Source organism: Nannobrachium achirus, assembly GCF_963921795.1.
Source record: "Nannobrachium achirus genome assembly, chromosome: 24".
Taxonomy (NCBI): domain Eukaryota; kingdom Metazoa; phylum Chordata; class Actinopteri; order Myctophiformes; family Myctophidae; genus Nannobrachium; species Nannobrachium achirus.
The window spans coordinates 28,814,818-28,829,759 of record NC_137831.1 but is presented as its reverse complement, the minus strand read 5'-3'; the positions used below and the strand labels follow the sequence as shown (position 1 = coordinate 28,829,759).

Genomic DNA, 14,942 nt, shown 5'->3' with positions numbered 1-14,942 from the left:
GTAACCTTTGCTGATTATGTGATTTGTTTTCTGTGTGTGTACACCAGGCACACTGCATAATATGCATGTACATTATACCGCCACTGTCGGGTGGAAAACCTTGCATGTCCAAAACCGTAACATTTCTATTATTATTATACAAACTTGACAAAATAGCTGATCTACACGCTCACCGATGCTTCGCAACGCACAATATTTTCCCTACTTTCGTGCGAGATTCTTGTATGACAAAGTAGGGTATTCATTTACGAAAAAAACAAACAAAAAGAAAGCAACAAAAAAGAAAAACATACAAATGTGAAACATGGAGATACAAGGTTCCCGCCCGACAGCGACGAGATTCTATTAGTGCGTCGTTCAGGGACGAGCTGGGCCCCTGATTCAGCCCGGGAAAAATAGTTGGAGAGGCCCTCATTGTGCGAGAGATCTCTCTCTCTATAGCGCTGCTGCTACTTTGCCATTTCAGATCATGACAAGTGACAAGCCAGTGGGCCAATTACATGAGTTATATTTCGTCGTTGTCAGGTGGAAATCGTTTGTTTTGTATTTATCATTTTAAAAATGATTTAAACTAGTACACAACGCCTCGCGGTGCGAGACGTTGTGTGCTTGTAGATCTGCTGTTTTCACTACTTTTGTGCGACAGCCTTGTATGATGAAGCAGGGCTTTGCTTTGCGAAAATAAAATGTACACATTTGAAACTTGGAGATACAAGGTTCCCGCCCGACAGCGACTTGATTCTATTAGTGCGTCGTTCCCTCCGGGGAGCTCCGCTCCCTGCCCTCCGCTGCCACCTGGCCCTGCCAGCTCTGCCAACTGACTAAGCATAGCGTAACCTTGGCTTGGCAAAGAGGCGGCCTTCTAAAATTAGACCACCGTCCGCCACTTAGAACATGACACACGGCGACCTGTGTAAAGGCTATCAGGATATGAGGACAGTTTTTCAGTAATTGCCCGCGAAAATTGTACATAATTAGATTGTATAGACGACATGAATGATCCCGGGACCTGTGTGCGCGGCTGCGCGCACCCACACGCGACACACGCGCTTACGCACGACGCACGCACAGAATGTACATATCCTTTGGTTCATCTATATAGTATATGCAGTATAGGCTGTTGTAAACTGCAAGCATTTACATTTTGAAGCTCAGGTTTCCCATTTAGACATCACTGAAACATAAAGAAGCTGGGTGGCACCCATTTAGCCCTGAGGCCAATTCTAAAAACGCCTTCTAAAGCTGGGTTCAAACCGATTACATACAAAGTGAATGCAAAGATGAGACGACGCGCGAACAGGGATCGGTGGTTCTCGGGGCGTATCAGGTGTTTATGGTTATGTCTGAGTCATAGTGGCTCATTGGCCCGCCGCCCATTGGTCCCATATCCAATTTTAATATTGGATAAACTGCAAGTTGTTTTCATGAGCCAATATGTTCATGCTCTTTCTCTCCCTCTCTCTCATCTATGTCTGGAGGGATGAATGGTTGGCCTGGTGCAGTTTGAGAAGAACAAAGAAAAAAAAGGTCTATTGAAAATTGTCAATTGAGCCGATCAGATCTCATTTGAATTCCGCGCAGGTTCGCGGCTCCAGCTGTTCCATTATGCCCACTGAATTACCACAATTTCCCCCACCTTCTGTTGTCGTTTTGCATCACTTAAGGTATAAACAAATGCATGAAACAACCAATAGAGACGGACAGATGGAGGGACTGATGAGTGATTGGATGACTTGGGGCGGAAGTGGCTCAGGAGGTAGAGCGTACATGGGCAACTGGCGGCCCGGGGGCCACATGTGGCCCCCACCTTCACTGCATGCGGCCCACAGGTTAATACCGGCATACTGATATATTATTGATTACAGCTGTTACACTTCCAAAAATGACCTACTTTAATTCCGTCAGTATATTAGTAGCTTAAGGGCTTGTATAGTAGTATTAAAATGTATTTCTTTTTATGTCCAATGTATTTGTATTTAGGTTCATAAAGTTAACATGAGTATATAACTAAATGCGTTTGAAATAAATCAAAATGTTACATCCCAGGATTACAATTAAAAAATAACAAAAAAAGAATTCCGGATTCCAATTCAAAAGAAGCAAAAATAGCCGATCTACAAGCTCAAAACGCATCGCAGCGCGATGCGTTTTGAGCAAGCGCGATGCGTTTTGAGCTTGTAGATCTGCTATTTTTGCTTCTTTTGTATGAGATACTAGAATGACAAAGTAGGACATACCAATATGCCATTGTGGCCCTCTGGAGTGAAGGTGGAAATATAGTGGCCCTCGCCATCATCGAAGTTGCCCACCCCTGAGGGAGAGTGTACAGGCTCCATGTTCCATACCTGGCTTCAACCCCCGGTTCCTCCCGGGTGGTGTCGGGAGTGTCCCTGAGCAAGACACTGCACCATCCAACTACTCCCGACCGGCAGGTCGCTGACTTTACTTTATTTGTTTATTTAGACAGGACTAACCCTAACCCTAACCTCAGTAAAACTATGCCTAACCTCCGTGGGGTGAGGCGCTATCATTCCTGCCGACGCTACGTTGTAGTTGTTGTGGATCAAAGCGACCGCTTGCTCCGCCCCGCGCCGCACAACGAACGCTCCTGTTCTCAATCTAACTGAGTCTCAAACTAACTGTGACATACAGCATATATATATATATATACTAGAAAAAAAGCCCCCTGTGGGGGCTTAAGGGGAACACACGCTGGACGCGGAGGCGGTGCGGAAAGCCTCGTCTGCCGTGCCGATACGCCACTGTTCTATTTGACCAGCGTTGCCGCGCGTTGAACATGTTCTCCCATTCTTCCCACCGGGGGAAATGGATGTGCTGTGTGGCAGCGCGCCGCATCCAGTTGGGGTTACCGCGCAGCACTTCACGTGCGTCGATACCGCGATGCGACGCTGCGCAGCTGCCCGTGTTCAGTGTGTGCTCCCCTTTATGTCCCTAGTGCCCAGTTTTCTAGGTGGCCACCTCTCCAAGTGCCCACATATCCCTATTGGCCAGTTAAAGGGAATGGCCTACAGCAAAACACGGCCCTGACTGCGTGGGGCCCCAGACAGCCACCTAGGGCCGGCCCTGCGCCACCTGCCCAGCCACAGGAAAAGTAGATGATCAGCGAGGCATTTTTGTCCCGCCTGTTTTTTACACAATTGAACAACGGACAGTCGGACGCTTAGTTAGCAGAAATGCGGACAGACTGGCTGGTACGTATTCTGATTAAGGTAGTGAGATAATATCCAAGATTTATCATTAACAAAAAGGCACACATGGACACTAATGGTAAAATATATATATATAGTTACTGTAATTTTCTACGCCACCTAATAGTGTGGTACGATGCGTCCAAAAAACAGCTCCCGTAGGATTTTTGTGCTAAAATTGATTTTTTTGCAGATCCTGGTTCTTTAGAGTCCAAACTATGAGAAAATGATGGGTGTCAACTTTTCCGGACCCCGACCCCCTTTCTGGGGGTCATCTAGTTTGGGACCTCCCAGAACAGTATGTCAGCTAGTTAATGTCCAATTTTCTTAATATTAGGGTTGTTTTGTAGGTTTTAAAACATTCTGAGTTCATTTATTACACTTTTGAAGCAGCCAGAATAAGCTTTCTGACTTTTGGTTGGGGTCTTTCCTCACCTGGGACCCCCCAGACGGACCCCTGAGCCCTATCTCAGTACTCGCTCTGCTCCTGCTCCAGAACAATGTCATATTAGATCATAATTGAAGCATAAAAGTTTTTTTCTGAAAACAAAAATGAGTAGTAACAAAGTCTTCCACAGGGGCTTCGGGACCCCTGGGGGTCCTCGGAGTTACTACCTAGTGTGATACGAAGTGTACTTCTAAGGATTTCTTTGCTAAAATGTATTTTTTACTGCTTTGGCTTTTATAGGGACCAAACTGTCAGAAAATGATGGGTGTCAGATTTTCCGGACCCCCGCCCCCTTTCTGGGGGGTCATCTATTTTAGGACCTCGCAGAACAGTATGCCAGCCAGTTAATGTCCAATTTTCATAATATTAGAGTTGTTTTGAAGGTTTTAAAACATTCTAAGTTCATATATTGCACTTTTGAAGCAGCCAGAATAACCGTTGTGACTTTTGGTGGGGGTCTCTCCTCACCTGGGACCCCCGGAATGACCCCTGAGCCTATCTCAGTACAGTCCTTGCTCTGCTCCTGAACAGTGTCAAATTAGATGATAATTGAAGCATAAAAGCTTTTGTACCTGTACCTAGGCTCTGTACCTGACAACAAAAATGAGTAGCTAATACCAGGGGTCTTCCACAGGGTCCGGGACCCCCGGGTGTCCTCAGAGTTACTACAGGGGGCCAGCCGAACGGCTGTTTCAGTTTTGGCCCTATTCTTCCAACCAGTTCTGCAATTTGCTATCTATTTTTGAATAATATTAGAAACTGTTCGTTTTATGTATCCTGGGTTTATGTAGTGTACTTGATGGTTTATTAGTATTCTCAGTATCTACTAGTAAGATGCCTCAGGGCGCCAATTCTTTGCCATCTGGCCAGTGATGTTTATCGGACCAGTTACCCATATATGGAGACCCCTGGTACCCATATATGGAGATCCATGTACTGTATATGGAGATATGCTGTGAGAGCCCAAACATGCTTACTCAGTTATTTGTTATGTGAAAGTCCTATGATGTCTATGACAACTGACATCATACCCTTTTATGCCCATACACGGAGATCCCTGTCTGTAGAACCAGCCACACCGATATGGGCTGTCTTGGCCATATATGGATTCTGTTAGTGTGGTATGTGCCGATGTGGCCTCCATATATGGGCATTCCCATATGAAGTCCTGTTAGATATGGGCTTAATATTGAAGACATCAGGGAACTCAATATATGGACCTTGTCATACATCTTGAATGTATGACCTCAGCATCAAAGGCTGGATTGGGGTATGTCCCTGTGATAAACTGTTATCATGTCCACTGTCCAGGGGTACTTGTACACCAAGCTGCCTCACAGAAACAGGACATAGTCTCCTGCCCTATGAGCCTCAGGGTTGGGCAAAGCTTACTTATTTCCATCCACATTGGAGTCATTGGAACACTTTGGTCCAACAACCCAGCATCTGTGATAATGCAGGGTAATGGGATGGGATTTCAGTCAAAGAACTTGAAGCTGCACTGCTCTATACCAACAACCTGAGGGGCTCGGACAGTGCGAGCATGGCTGTGAAGTTTGCGGACGATACTGTTCTGGTGGACACCTCAAACTGCCCTGCTCACTTTGAAGAGGAAGCAGAGAAGCTCCACCAGTCGTGTGAGGAGCACTACCTCCAGCTGAATGTGAAGAAGACCAAAGAGCTTCTCATAAGCCCCCGGAGGAGGGATGATGACCTCGACCCTGTTCTCAGCTGACACTAGTTGGAGAGCTGGTGGAGAGGGTCAGCAGCTACAAATATCTTGGGACCACTATTGACAGTGGGTTGACTTTTAATGACAACACACAGGCCATCTTTTCAAAGTGTCAGCAGCGGACCTACCTCCTACGGAGGCTGAGATATATGGATGTTGCCCCCCATCCTTTGCAGCTTTTACATCTGCCATATAGAGAGCCTCCTTACCTTCTCCTTCCTGGCTTGGTAAGGGGCTCTCTCAGAGGCCAACAAGGCTAAGTTACGGAGGATGACCTTAGTGGGGTCTAAGCTCTGTGGGATGCAGTGCTCTGCCCTTCAGCATCTCTACGACCAGAGGGGAGGTTGGGGTGACCAGAGATTTGGCTGGCCCCCTTTAGTAACTCTGAGGACACCTGGGTCCCAGACCCCTGGTATTAACTACTAATTTTTGTTGTCAGAGCCCAGCTACAAAAAAAGCTTTTATGCTTCAATTATGATCTAATTTGACACTGTTCTGGAGCAGGAGCAGAGCAAGGACTGTAATGAGTACTGAGATAGGCTCAGGGGTCATTCCAGGGGGCCCATGTGAGGAAAGACCCCCACCAAAAGTCATAAAGGTTATTCTGGCTGCTTCAAAAGTGCAATATATGGACTTTTAAAATGAAAACTCTAATATTAAGAAAATTGGACATTAACTGGCTGACATACTGTTCTAAGGTCTAAGGTCCTAAAATAGATGACCCCCCAGAAAAGGGGCAGGGGTCAGAAAAATCTGACACCTATCATTTTCTGACAGTTTGGTCCCTATAAAAGCCAAAGCAGTAAAGAATAAAAAAAATAAAAATAAGTTCAGCAAAACAAATCATTACACTATGTAGTAACTCTGAGGACCCTCTAGGGGTCCCGAAGCCCCTGTGGAAGACCCCTGGTATTTGCTACTACTCATTTTTGTTTTCAGAGCCCAGCTACAAAAACATTTATTCAATTATGATCTAATATGACATTTTCTGGAGCAGGAGCAGAGCGATTACTGAGATAGGCACAGGGGACCGTCTGGGGGGTCCCATGTGAAGAAAGACCCCAACCAAAAGTCAGAAAGTCTGGCTGCTTCAAAAGTGCAATAAATTAACTCGGAATGCTTTAAAACCTACAAAACAACCCTAATATTAAGAAAATTGGACATTAACTGGCTGGCGTACTGTTCTGGGAGGTCCCAAACTAGATGACCCCCAGAAAGGGGGTGGGGGTCCGGAAAAGTTGACACCCATCATTTTCTCATAGTTTGGACTCTAAAGAACCAGGATCTGCAAAAAAATCAATTTTAGCACAAAAATCCTACGGAAGTACACATCGTACCACACTATAAATAATAACACAACCTCCTCCAGTCCCTTAAGCCAGTGGTTCTGAACCTGTGGGTCGAGACCCCCAAAGGGGTCCCCAAATTATTTTGGTGGGTCCCCAGATGATTAGCTAAATGTTAACTCACTCTTAACACTGTTTTCTCACTCAACAGTAAACAGACCAACCTACAGTATACTATACAGGGTATCTGCACATTTCTTAAGTGACAATTTAAAACTTTAAAGACCTTTTTAGTACCTCTGGTCAAACATTGGTCAAATTGTCAAATATTAGAGGCAGAAATTGTGAAAATAGCAGATCTCGAGGCGTAATGAGCATGTAGATCGGCTATTTTCACAATGGAATAGATCAAGTCAAATTAAATGTAATGCCAACTCCTACAATTCCACGTGCTCGTCAGGGTGGGGGGGTCCCCAGTTAAAATATGATTATTTTGGGGGTCGCGACCTGAAAAGGTTGAGAACCACTGCCTTAAGCGGCCGTGGCCCCACCTCCCCACCCGGTCTGGGCTGTCTGAAAGTGAGTTAGTCTTTTTTAGCACCAATATAATAGGAGTCAGGACAAATCAAATGGCGAAAGTAGGCACGTTCTGAGACATGTCGACCCGTTGATTGTTGTTAATATTTGGGGTTTTTGATGTTGGAAATTACATAAATGCCTCGCTGGTATGTTTTTTGTGTATTCCACTATTCCTCATCCTACTCCTGCTCTCCATTGCAGAAAGCAACATAACGATTGAAGCTTGCACGTTAGAGCAGCGTCCCTCCGTCAACACAATGTTACATGCGTAGGCTATTTAGTTACACCATAGCATTTGCACGATCGCGAATGTGTCACTGTGCGTTCGGCGTGCGTGCTCTATTAACGCATTATTATGATGCACGATCCAGTGGTTATGGAGTGAGGCAATGTTTTTTGTGAACATGGATCGGAGAGACAGAGAAAGAGACAGGTTTTCACTGCAGCGCACGCGCGCGCGCGCGCGCACACACACACACACACACACACACACACACACACACACACACACACACACACACACACACACAGGACGGAGGACGGTGTATCTTTCTCTGTCTGTATCCGATCCGAGGCATTAAAACGGTCCGGTCGCGCCCCCCGCCGCCGCCGAAAACCGAAAGAGAAAAAGTGTTTCTAAAAGCTGTTTATGTGTTTCCAGCGTGTGTATCTTGTGCAATAACAATACTATCCGTGTTGTGTCCAAAAATGCCATACGATTGTCTGCCTGCTACTGCTGCTACTGTGTCTTAGATATGGGACGTTCGCGAACGAATCAAGTCTTGTGAACGGCTCTTTGAAATGAACGATGGGATCCGGTTCGTAGTAGGGAGCCGTTCCTTTTGTAAATGAACAGTGGTGGGAAAAGTACTCAAATTCTTTACTTAAGTAAAAAAAAATATCAATACTGCAATCCATGTGGAAATACTCTGCCACAAGTAGAAACTTGGAAGTTAAGTAAAAGTACAAAAGTATTGGTATCAAAATGTACTTTAAGAATGTCCTGTTTCACAGGTTTTCCAATGAATAAAATGTAAAAAAAAAGAAAAAAAAATCATTTGTGAGCTTGTAGATCGGCTATTTTCAAATAGCAGGTATGTAGGCTACATATGTATGTCAGAAATACATTTATATAGGGTTGAAGTTATTTGTAATCATAATCAAAATCTACATAGTAACTCAAATGAGCCAGTCTTTTGAACGGCTCTTTGAAAGGAACGGATCCCAGAGATCCGGCTCACTTCAGAGAGCCATAAATCCCATCACAGCACATGCGCAGTAGGGTGGGAGGGGGGGTCCTAGCAAGAGGTGGCTAAAATATATGCCTGTCTAAAAAATTACGTTTTATATTAATTGTATGACATTTAAGTACAATCATGGCGGCAAACATAGCTTAGTTGCTTGCCAGAGTATTGAGCAATGTACATGCCAAGCGGGGAACCGTTACACTGCAAAAACTGATTTTCAAGAAAGTAAATAAATCCTTGTTTGTAGCATTTAAGTCTTATTTTCTTCGTAAAAAGAAAAACATTGCTTTTCAAGCATGTTTCGCACTAGAATGTTTTCCTCATTTTAAGGAAAATATGACTTGTATTTTCTTAATAGGGAATTTGATCAAATATTGAGCAATATTTAACCAGTAACAAGCTACAACAGTGATGTCCATGCATATCTCAGCAGAGGCACTAGATCATATTTCCTTACTTCAAGACTAAGACCAGTTTGAACAACTTCTCAATATAAGAAATGATTAATGCATCATAGTTTCATTTGGGCTGCGACTGTGTGCTAATGTGATGTGTTAATGTGCTCAAAAACTTGTTGAGCTTTAAAGCCACAAAAACACTACAAATTACAAAGCGCCAAAACATTTGTGTTACTTAGGTTTGTTTTTTTCTTTCATAAACTCGCCATTCCACCTCAGAGTTGTTCGCTTGAGTTCCTCATGCTGAAGTTCTGTAGAAGCATTCACACCAGAAGATCAAAGAAGAGGATGGACTGACGTTGCACTGACTTTCAGCTATTGCACTTGCAACTCAATTTGATTGAGTTTTGGAATATTCCAAATAAACCTGGCCCTAAAGGGTGAGGTCGCGCCATGTCTTGGCCGTCTGGCCGGTGATGTATATCGGACCAGAGACTCCTGGTACCCATATATGGAGATCCATGTACTGTATATGGAATGGATATATGCTGTGAGACCCCAATCATGCTTACTCAGTTATACTCAGCCACACAGATATGGGCTGTCTTCCTCCATATATGTAACTTTCTCCATGCAGGGACAGGTCAGCTCTATACTCGATAATTGCGACCATAGGTCGCATTTACTACCAAAACCTCCACCGGCTGTCTGTCTGTCCGTCAGTCACACGTCACACTTTTGCCCTGCTCATATCTCCACAACCGTTGCCCCCATCCATGCCAAATTTTGCACACACACTCCTTACCTGCCAAACTACAACCTCCAAGGAGCTTCAGGGACCCCCAGTTAGCAGCAGCAGCAAATAAACAGACGCGTTTTGGCTAGGCCGTCAACAGTGTTAACACTGATGACGGCCTAGCTGATGGGCATTCCAATATGAAGACCTGTTAGATATGAGCTTAATATCGATTACATCAATCCCATTATAAAGCATTCTATGATAATGCTTACTGTATATGCATGCTTGCACTGTAATTACAACATAAGCACTCATAATGCTTCATGATTATAATTACTGGTCACTCACTGACTTTTTTTACCAGGATCATAGTCTCTCTATAAATGCCACTTGGAAGTCTTCAAATCAGCCCCTTTTTGGTGGCCCTGGACGTTAAAATATGAACTTGGTCGTGTGTCCCTACGACACTTATAACCCCTAAAGGTCGCATAAAATACTCAAGGCAGGCTTTAGTTTGGGCCTTGAGTCCTTAAAATCATTAAAAAATTCAAATCTGTTGAAATGGGTCTTGTGTCTCCGACAGTTCTAAGCCTTGACGATAGCAAAAAAGACACAAAATTCGGACGGTGTCAATTCAATTATAATTTTTTTCAGATAAAAGACACTTATTCTGACTTGCTTTTTGGCGTGGAGTCCGATGAAGTTGGTCCCGTTGCGTAAAATTGCTTTGGTCGATTTCTAACACTTCTAAAAGGTCTAGCTCGGGTCCTCGGGGGTGTACAGACAAACGGGAAAAAAGATTCTTGTTCGACTCGCCGAGACGAACACGTGGATGTATGTTTTATTTCCGAGCGACCCCTGGAGGACTAACCCTAATTCTAACTTCAGGGGGCGTTTTCTCCGCATAGGAGTGTCGCACAGAGGAGTTACACACACCCACATGTCCGTCTCGGCGAGCTGAACATACCAGTATCCCAGTCCATCCCACACAGACACTCATGTGAGGAGATAGCTTTCTCTGGCCTGCAGTTCAATGTGCTCTAACGGTTATAGACTCTATGACCCTTGGTCAAATTAGAGATCCCAGGGAAGAAAGGTCGTAGGACAACCAAGACATCCACGCGTTCGCCTCGGAGAGCTCTACAACATATCTCAGAACCAAGGTCTGATGTTGCATCGTCTTTGAATTATAACGCAAAATAACTAACCATGAGGTTAGCTATTTCGCATTATAAGTGGAAAACCATCTTGTGTCAAGGGTCGATCTTTTAGTATGTTGTATAGCTCACCGAGACAAACGCGTGGAGGTGTGTTTTATTTCTGTGCAACATTCCTAAGGTAAAACTACGGTTAGCCTCCCTTGAATTACAATAAAATTGTGATAGGATATTAGGATTATTGAGTGTCGACCTGAGGCTTAGAATTATGTGCAGACTCGAGAAAAAAATATATCGGAGCACCTACCAACCCGTAACACCCAAAACACACCAGGAAGTGGCCGGTTTGAGGCACTTCCTGTTGCTGCATCAAAATAAAACCTGCATATTCTGACTCGGCACACACGATTTAGAGGGCTAGCCCTAGTTTTTTTATTTCTGTGCGACATTCCTAGGGTAAAACTATGGTTAGCCTCCCTTGAATTACAATAAAATCGTGATAGGATATTAGGATTATTGAATGTCGACCTGAGGCTTAGAATTATGTGCAGACTTGAGAAAAAAATATATCAGAGCACCTATCAACCCGTAACACCCAAAACACACCAGGAAGTGGCAGGTTTGAGGCACTTCCTGTTGGCGCATTGAAAAAAACCCTGCATATTCTGACTCAGCTCATGTGATTTAGGGGGGGTAGCCAGAAAGTCATTTTGGGGGTGAACCACTCCTTTAACTCCTAAATTCCATGATTATTTTGGGGGGTCTCCAATACAAATATGAGAGCCACTGGTTGTGAGCTTGTCGAACTGCTACTTTTGAACATCATTGAAAGTATTAGGCCTAATGTAAAGTTTGGTTATTATATATAAGTTATTATTATTAAATCAAAATGAGCATAACTAATATCCCAGAGGATATCTAGTCTCATATCACAATGTATCAAGCCCCCATATTCCAGATGTGGTTTGATCCATTGTGTTTCTTCCTTTTCTGTAGGCCTATATAATTTGCTCTGCATATAATATGATAATCTTTCTTTTATCATTTTCGCCATAGATGTTATGGCAAATAGCCTATAATTATCAAGGTTTGACAAATCTTGCCATTGTCCTATAAAACTCTCCTTCCAACTATGTCAATTTCCCTCCCCTCCAAAATGCATTACATAAGTCTAATAACCAGAGCAGTTTAATCAGATTTAATCCATTCTAGGGCTCTGCTAATAACTAATTCTTCTAATGATGTTGGAAGACACAAAGTTAAGGGGTAGTCCTCATAATTTTGTGCTTTCACAATATCAACTTAAGGCAATTTATTAGTGTTATAATACAAGTGAATCTACATTATATATTGTTTTACGTGCATAATCCAAAACGTTTATTTAGAGGAAACATTTATTAGCAAATATAAAATATATGTATTACTCTAACACCCCCTCCGAGGAGATGGTATGGTCCAATGAACACAGGAGGAGATGACGTAGTCTACTCTCATCCCCTCCCCGGGCCGTTTCAAACAGTAACGGCTGCCGGCTGCAGAGCAGAGTTTCATTCGCCTTTTTCATTTCGTCAAAGTTGGATAAATAAAATAGCCTTCTAAAAGACTACTCCGCATCATGGAAGTGGACGACGTGATCACCAACACACTCGCAGGTATGGTATATATCCGTCTAGACATGTGTAATCTCACGTTGTGTAACTTGTGTTTCTGGCCATGTTTAGCATTGTTAGCTGCTAACGCTAGCTGCCTGTGGGCTGTAGCTTCTGTAAAACACATTTATGTTTCAAGGTTGTGCTTATTGCGGACAGACAAAACTTTTTTTGGGTGTTGTTTGACATACTAATGTCAGGGCTAGGCGCTAGTATTGCTGTATTGTGTAGGTGGAATGCATTATAATGTTATCGCCTGGTGAGCAGTGTTGTCAACATACAAACAGCAGCTAGGTGGTAGCATTTGACTTGCCACATCTAAACAGGGGGTCTTCAACGTTTTCAGCCCAAGGACCCCTTAGTTGAGAGAGAGAGATGAAGCAGGGACCCCCACAACCTGTTCATAGATTCCAAATAGTTTAATTGTTTGACAGCACAATCATCAGTGGATTTTGGATTCATGTCCAAACCTCTTTGTGGGATTGTGAGCTTGTAGATCTGCTATTTTTGTCTTAAGTTCTCAGAATATGGATACTAGGGTTCAAGTGGTCAATATAAAATATAGGAGGAAAACGATCTCTAGCACACTAATATGTGGAGGACCCCTTTTTAGTAACTCTGAGGACCCCCTAGTGGTCCCAGAACCCCTGATGAAGACCATTGCTGTGAAATCAATGGTAATTTAACTGGGAGTGTAAATTTGTACACTTTGAGTTACATACCCATAAGCGTCCATTTGGTTCCTAATTATCATTTTGCTGGGGACCCCCAGGAAATCTCTGATGCGAGGCGTTGTGTGCTTGTAGATCTGCTATTTTCACTACTTGTGTGACTCTTTTGTGTGATGAAGTAGGGCTTTTATTTTACCTAAAGACATTACCCTAGACACATTTGAAACTACAGTTACGATATTGATCATTTTCACCTTATATTTATGGCATATTTTAGCCATTATTTGTGAGGAAAACATTGAGATAATAGCCATTTTGGTTCAAACTGACTGAAAATAACTTTGACTTCAAGTTTAAAATTATATTAAATATATTTTTAAATGTCCAAATAAATTTCAAATATTATCAAAGGGTTATCTCGCGGCACCCCTGGACTGCCGTCGTCACCCACTTTGAAAACCCCTGACCTAAAGTACCAAAAGTGCTTTCATTTCATGTAATGAAATGGACAATCTACAACCTCACAGTGTGTTGTGACACGTCATACAGATGATGTCTATATAGGGTTGAAGTGGTTCTTGTTGTTGTATCATTATCTTGGAATAATTGAAATCTACAAAGTAACTTAAGTTTTAAAATGGGGGGGCTCTCTCCATTCCGACATGTCGCCACTCCGACAGCAACACTTCCATTGAGCTTACGGTTAGGGTAAGGGTAAAGGCCCATTCCCACTGGGCCAGATTATTTTTCCATTCAAAGTGGATGGTAGATACAGAAGAAAAAAATCTCTGCCACAGATAAAAGAAATATCTGTGGCAGATGTTTTTTTTTATCTGTATCTACCATCCACCATTTTTTATCTGTTATCTGGCCCAGTGGGAATACGAGAGACGGTTAGTGTCTGTCAGAAAGGAGACGTGTTGGAAAGGAGAGATGCACCCATTAAAAATGTTATATTTTGAGTCCAGATGTAGTCGAGTAGAAGTCAAAGTATTGAAAATTGGAAATACCCAACTGAAGTAAAAATAACTCAAGTGTACTGTACAGTACAGTACAGTACAGTACAGAATTAGTTTGCACCACTGATGTTCATGTCAATGATCCCCAAATATTTGATTATTACATTTACAATGCCTTACTTGGGAGCTTGTAGATCGACTGATTTCAAGTGTCCAATGTATAGAATTAACTATGTACACACAGATTGGCTGGGGACCGACCCACTTTGAGAACCACTAATGCAAACATCGGGCTGAATTAGTTTTGTGATTTATTAAATGTAATTTCTGTTCCAGGTTCCAGCTGCCATTAATGATATTGAGATGCTTTTTACACCACCTCTCGAAGAGGCTTTGGTGCTCTTTCCTGGGTGACCAGAGACAAAAGGGTAAATTCTTAGAGTTGTACAAATGACATTACATTATTATTATTATTTTTGTTGGTTCTTGCTAGTCAGATGTCTCACAGTATACACTTCGATATGGTTTGGCATGTCATTAATGGGCAACATTAAAGGGGAAACCACCCATTTTCAATATTGAACTATGCTATTAAAGCACCACCTCACCTCTGGGACAACCAGACTGGTCAAATATGACCAGTTGTAGCATGCTGAAATACTAAAATATCTAAAAACACAGTTTGAACACAAAAAAATAACAATTGCATTGATCGTGTCCCAAACAACAATAAAATAAGATCTGGTTGTCCCAGAGGTGAGGTGGTCCTTTAATATACCTTAAAGGAGTGCGGAAATAAGTTCCCCCTTTCTGTGTTGCCTAGAGGATTGATTTTGGAGTTTGTACAAATACAAGACATTTTTCAGGA

General features: G+C 42.9%; 1 protein-coding gene across 2 annotated transcripts in view; it reads right to left on the bottom strand.

Annotated features, from left to right (window-relative positions):
• The window catches only part of LOC308279971 (MSL complex subunit 3-like), a 241,102-nt gene that overhangs the window by 164,977 nt on the left and 61,183 nt on the right, over nucleotides 1–14,942 (bottom strand). The window contains exon 15 of one of the 2 annotated variants that reach the window (XR_013961707.1): nucleotides 11,490–11,519. The exons of the other annotated variant lie outside the window; for it this stretch is intronic. The gene's annotated coding sequence lies outside the window, so the exon portion shown is untranslated. Of the gene's footprint in view, nucleotides 1–11,489; nucleotides 11,520–14,942 lie in introns of those variants that run through there. 2 annotated transcript variants of the gene reach the window in all.